This window comes from Montipora capricornis, chromosome 7 (assembly GCF_036669925.1).
Source record: "Montipora capricornis isolate CH-2021 chromosome 7, ASM3666992v2, whole genome shotgun sequence".
In the NCBI taxonomy this organism is placed as follows: domain Eukaryota; kingdom Metazoa; phylum Cnidaria; class Anthozoa; order Scleractinia; family Acroporidae; genus Montipora; species Montipora capricornis.
This window is the reverse complement of record NC_090889.1, coordinates 3,970,165-3,976,409: the sequence shown is the minus strand read 5'-3', so window position 1 is coordinate 3,976,409 and position 6,245 is coordinate 3,970,165.

The window sequence follows — 6,245 nt, the reverse complement described above, 5'->3', positions numbered from 1 at the left end:
GTCGACAAACGGTACTTTTTTTAAGGTTCTTGATCAGTCCCTTGGATCTTACAGCAGATAACCGAGCCACCTGGACAAAATTGACCAGTCGGATTACCGGAAAGTCAGAGTACATTCCAAGAAAGTTAGGTGTTGATCCTAATCAAAATAAACAATATAGACCAAAATCAACCAATTACAACCTGAAAGGTCCCTTAGAGTGAACGACGGAGGCAAAAAACGGAAACGTTAATTATATTTTTGACTTGAGGTTGCGATAGTCTTTGCAAAGTGCGGCAATGGTAGCGAAGAACGCGCTTTTAGATGACAAAATAAGAGCTAGTGTCAATCTCCTGGGTGTTATATGTAAAGTTTCGAATCGACCAAGCGTTCGCTTTTATCATTTAAATTTCGTGCTTTGAGTAACTAATTTTTTATGAGCTGCTGATTGGCCCACAACCAACTTTCTTATTTTATTGGTCAAATCTGTCTAAGTGGCCCCGGTTACAGCATAGTCGTATCATAACACCGATTAGTACGTCATTATCGTTTTATATCAATATTTCTCGAAATTTTAAACCAGTTTCTCACTGAAAAATTGACACTTGCGTTTACTGGGAAGAGAGAAAATAACACTGGATAACAGTGGACTATTAACTTAATATTCCAATATGATATTAAATTTAAATTACGAGGAAATAGTAAAATGCTAGCATTTGTTTATATCATGTGAAAAACATTTCTTTAATAGGAATCTGTTCCTTTGCAAATCTTCATTGACTATAAAACCTTTCTACAAGATCCCATGACATAACTTGTAAGAACTGGAAAATTGGAAGATTGTGGATTGTTCATCTTCTGGCAGTCAATCATATTAACAGCCAATTTATCTTCTCAGAAATTTCTCTGTGTCTCGACGTAGAGACTGCTGTGCCGTCAAAGATAAAATCTTTGAAATAATCCCAGGCAGTTGAAGTTCACCAAATTCCATAATATAGGCCCTCGATAGGCTAATGAGTCTTTCATAAATCTGCTTTTGTGTCTACGGATAGCTGCTACCTCATGCCCTCTCAGCGAGTAATAATTTTCCACATAAATGGTAATATGTTTTTGTATGCATTGTACAATAATTTAAATATTTCCAGTTTATAACTTAATCTAATTGTTGACCAATTCACGGTTTTCATTACTTCAATGGATGCCACATCCTTAGATAAATTAAAAATAATCCTAGCGGCCCTACAGTGCAATCTGTCAATCGAATTAATTAACTCTGAATTATGACACGATCCCCACAAAATGAGGCCATAATTTATCGATGGTAAAATAACACTAAAATAGAATTTTATCAAAACGTCTTTAGGTAAAAATCTAATTCTAATTTGCTAGCGAAGCTTTTCTTAAGGTCCAACACATGTGGTACCCAAGTGAGGTTATCATCTACAGTCATTCCCAATAATCGCGTTTTTGCGACGTAACGCAATGCAGAATCTCCTAGAAGCAGCGGTAGTAGAGGATCCATAGTGGTTTTCCTACTGATTATCATAACTTCGCTTTTGCCTGGATGTGGTGTTAATCGATTTACTTTTGAGTAGTACAAGACCTCAAGTAGTAAAAGAGCCTCAGGTAGTACAAGAACTCATGGAGTAAAAGCACCTCAAGTAGTACAAGTACCTGAAGAAGTAGAAGCACCTCAAGTAATGCAAGCATCTTAAGTAGTTTGTGCAAGCGCCCCAAGTAGTACAAGCACCTCAAGTATAACAAGCACCTCAAGTAGTACAAGCGCCTCAAGTAAAACAAGCAGCTGAAGTAGTGCAAGCACCTCAAGTTATACAAGCACCTGAAGTAGTACAAGCACCTCAAGTTGTACAAGCGCCTGAAGTAGTAGGAGCAGCTGAAGTAGTACAAGCACCTCATGTTATACAAGCACCTGAAGTAGTAGTAGCAGCTGAAGGAGTACAAGAACCTCAAGTAGTTCAAGCACCTAAAGTAGTAAAAGCACTTGAAGTAGTACAAGCACCTCAAGTGGTACAAGCAGCTGAAGTCATAGAAGCATCTCAAGTAGTACAAGCACCTCAAGTAGCCGATGAATAATAAAAGTAGCTGCTTTTTCCAAAATGATGGAATTACCTGGTGATAAATAATGTCGTATACGTCTTGGAGAGTAAATTTTGACTTTGCTGAAAAAAATGGTCAACTTCAAGAGTTGGGCGATTGTGATCTTTGTTCTGACTTCGCTCATTTTATTGTCAAACTTTATAACACTTGACAGAAAAAGAAACTTACAAAAACCCGGTATCTTGCCATCATTTGACACAGATGCTTCACTGTTTTGCGTGACGATTTTGCGATTTATTTGTGCAGCCAAAAGTAGAATAACAAAATTGAACGTAGCAAAAATCTCCCAAAATGTTTGTCGCTGTTTTGTCGCTTGTCGTATATTCTATATTCATGGTTCAAAATTAATGTTGTTTTTGTGTCGTAAATATTTTATTCTCGATCGACTGTCCCGGAAACTTCCTTCTGCTCTTTCTAAAAACTGTGTTTCAATAGTTATTTACTTTTGCATCAATATTTGTTTTGCATTAAGCAAGACAACAAAATCTGTACCTTGCTGAGTTCGCATTTGTTAGCGTTCATAGTATTTTCGGTCCAATGCTTCTGTTTTATGAAGGGGTATATTGTTTAGGTCACCCATCCAGATACTAACTTCAGTGAACAACTTCAGTGAACTTTTAGTATTACAAAGCTGTCAGATGCTCAGAGGGCATGCTTAAACTTGTGATGAAAAGAAGTTGTGAGGGAACTTGAAAATTATCAACATGTCAGCCCAAAGGCCAATGTTTCTCACTTCTCTTTTATTTGTTATTCTTCAAAGACGGGAATGCTGTACTTCAATACCACACAATTCAGTGCCTTCTGATTTTCTGTAACACGTACCACAGGCAACCCAGTGTATGCTTCACGGAAGCATCTCGTTCACTTAATTTACATAATGTGACCTATTGATCCCAGACGAGTTCAGGGCGTTGATACCGAATCATCCTGCTGAATTGGGCCGATGGCTTCGGATAAACCAAGTCCAAGAGGATATAATTCAGATCATCTGCGGTGAGTGAATACACAACTTTTGGGGCCAATTTTGTACAAGACAAATATCGTCTTTTTAAGAAAAAATTAATCCGTTCTTAAGACACTGCCATAGAAGTATTTTGCCACTTAATTGTTGCTGTTAAAATATCTTAAGCCTGCAGAATTTGGAGATTTGATGGAGAAAATTTGTTCTTGAAATGACATGTTCGCGCCTTTCTTGCCTGCATAAATTAGCGTAGATTATAAGCGTACTTTAATTAATGAAGCTTAATTATGTAATTCTAATGAATTCGCAAAGCCTGATGACAACTTTTTTTGCCTTCATTGACTTATTGTGTGTGGCTGGTCAACTTATGGTAGGTGTATTCAAATTTTTCTTGCAGTATTTTAATTATGCTGAGAGTTTTTCACTTTGACTGCATCCTCTCTAGTAACTGTGAATTTGATGAAAGGAAATCCAATATCAGTAGTTTTAAAACTTGTGACATGCTAGATGCTTGACATTGAAACAATAACTAAAGTTTGATTATTGCTTGTGTTGTGGTGGAGATTTCAAAACCCTGTGAGACCGAGACCTGAAGGATTTAATCCCTCAGTTTCTTTTGTGGAAAAAATTAAGGGATTGGATAGCAAGAGTGGTATGTTTGCTATTATGGTAGCAGTCTTTGTTTCATCCACAACATGAAAATTTAATTTCTCACCTGCTCTATGGCTGGCATGATTGTACCCTATGAAATTTAACAGATTTTGCATAATGCAAAATCTGTATTTTTTTTATCAGCTGTAGCAAAAATTGTACATCAAGAACCGGAAAGTTGGTATTCCTATTAATTTATTTTATGCTTAGGACTTACATGAAGATAGACATTTCCCAAAGGATCAAATCTTCTTTGTCTTAGCAGCATGTTGCCCTGCAAACTCTTTCTGTCAATTTTCTGCTCACCAAGTTACATTTTCCTTTTTTAAGATGTCTGGAAAAGTCCTTTTGAAGCCTTTAGAAGAAAGAAGCTCATACGAATCTGAGAAATCATGTCCTATTAATGAAAGCTTTGAAAATGGAGCAGAAGTGGTGAAGGAAGAAGATCAAGAACTGGAGGTACGTTAAAGGGTTACAACATTATTATGGGCCATTCTTTTTATGTACAATTAGTCTGGCTGGAGTTGCATGTTAACTAGACCATGAATGATGTCATAATGTTAACATCTACATGTTGCTATCAACCACGCCTGTTTTTGAGGACGAATATATATAACTGTCTGTTGCTTTGTAGATAATTCCACCATCTGAGGTGTCCGGACTGTCTTCATCAGTCAGCATGAAAAACCATTACCCATGCCAAAAAGGTAAAGGGCATGCTAAATATCCTTTTTTTTAGATAAGCTCCTATTACTTGCACCTCCTAGCTCTCTCTTTCCTCAGGAAGTATAAACTAAATGTAGAGGCACCATTTATGTCTGAGCCACTTGCAATAACATTATACTTGGTACTACATTTAATTATAAATTATGTAAAGTATTTAAAACAACAATTTAAATCATGTTGCAGTGTGAATATAAATTATTTATTATTTTAATAAGGAATACAAATGTAAGGTTGCGACTGATTTCTTGTTTTTTACAGATCTCTACAACTACTTTGATCTTTTACAAAGTACAAACAACTGTGTAATTTTTTATTGAAATTTCAATTAAGACAAACTAGCTACTAATGATTTTTTATTGTTTTTTATTCTTTTTATTTGAGCTTTTAACTTGTAATATTTTTAGCTGTTTTACAGTTGTAAGCAGTGCCTTTGAATCATATAAATGTATTATTATTATTATATTTTTCATTTCCTACTATTTTTCTATTCATGCACTGTTTTAAACATATAAGAATTTATTAATATTCTGATTAACTACTAGCATTGTTTATTTTGCGTTTTGTTACAGAACACAGTTAAAGTAAAACTGCAAAAGGCTTTCTACAACAGGAAGCCTGGTGAAGAGCCCCGCAAGAAAAAGAATCAGGAAACGGAATCAACACAGCTGGGCCACGAAGACCAGTTGAAGATAGAAATGAAGGTAAACAAAAGACATTTTGAGTCACACGTCACGCAATTGTACGCGTAGGTTTTGTTGTGACCAGATTTCACTTTTTGATTGACAGTTACTCTGATTTTGTAATTCGCATGCAGTCAGGTTTTCGAGTTAGTTGTCGGAGTCGTCGCTAGAGTCGAGATGAAAATGGAAAACTAAAGAAACAGTGAAATTAAACCGTGAGTTTTCTGAACCGAAATACCGTTTGTTGTCTACACAACATTTTGGCGACCACGACGGGATCAACGGAGAAACCGTTTTGAAGAATTACCGGGAGGTTTACCGTACGCAAGCACTGTGGTAAGGTTGAATTTTAATTTGTGATTTTGCCGCACAAGATGAGTCAGGACGGCGTAGTAGAAACTGGCGGTGAGGATGGTCCGGGAACCAAACAGACCGAAGACAAGGATGATGAAGAGAAACTTGAAAGGGAGAAAACGCTTTTGAATCTGAAAAAACAAAAGAGAATACGACGAACCATGTGTTGTTTATTTGAAAAATGAAGAGGAAGCGGATAAACAGGCAGCTATGGAAGAAGGACAAATGCTTTAATCGGAAATTCAAACCGCTATTGAAAAGGCACACGAGGCCGTGAAATCACACGCTCAAATTTCTGTCGCGACTGCTTCGCACAGTGAATTCGTCGCTCATCCAAGTCCGCCGATCGTTTTTCAGGTTTCGCTCAACCCAGCTTCGCCTCCACCGCCTTCCTAAAGTGCTCACAGCAGTCAAGGAGAAGCAGGAGTTCCTGAAAGCCAGACAGCCAGTCATTCCGCGAATCATCGCCTGAAGCCATTGAAAGTACCGTCATATGGAGGAGATAAGACCAAATTTGAGGAGTTTTGCGGGCTGTTTGAAAGTCTAGTGGACCAGTCCAAAGAACTCGTCAACCTAAAAATGGCGAGATTGAGGCAGTGCTTGTACGGCAGCGCACTGGAAGCGATTCGAGGGCTTGGTGTTTCAGAACCAGAATATGAAGAGGCGAAGGAAATCTTGATAGCCAAGTTTGGCGGTCAGCGGTGGCAATTGCGGGCCTACATGGACCAGCTGGAGAGAATGCCCCAAATGAGAAACAACGACGTTCAAGGATTTGA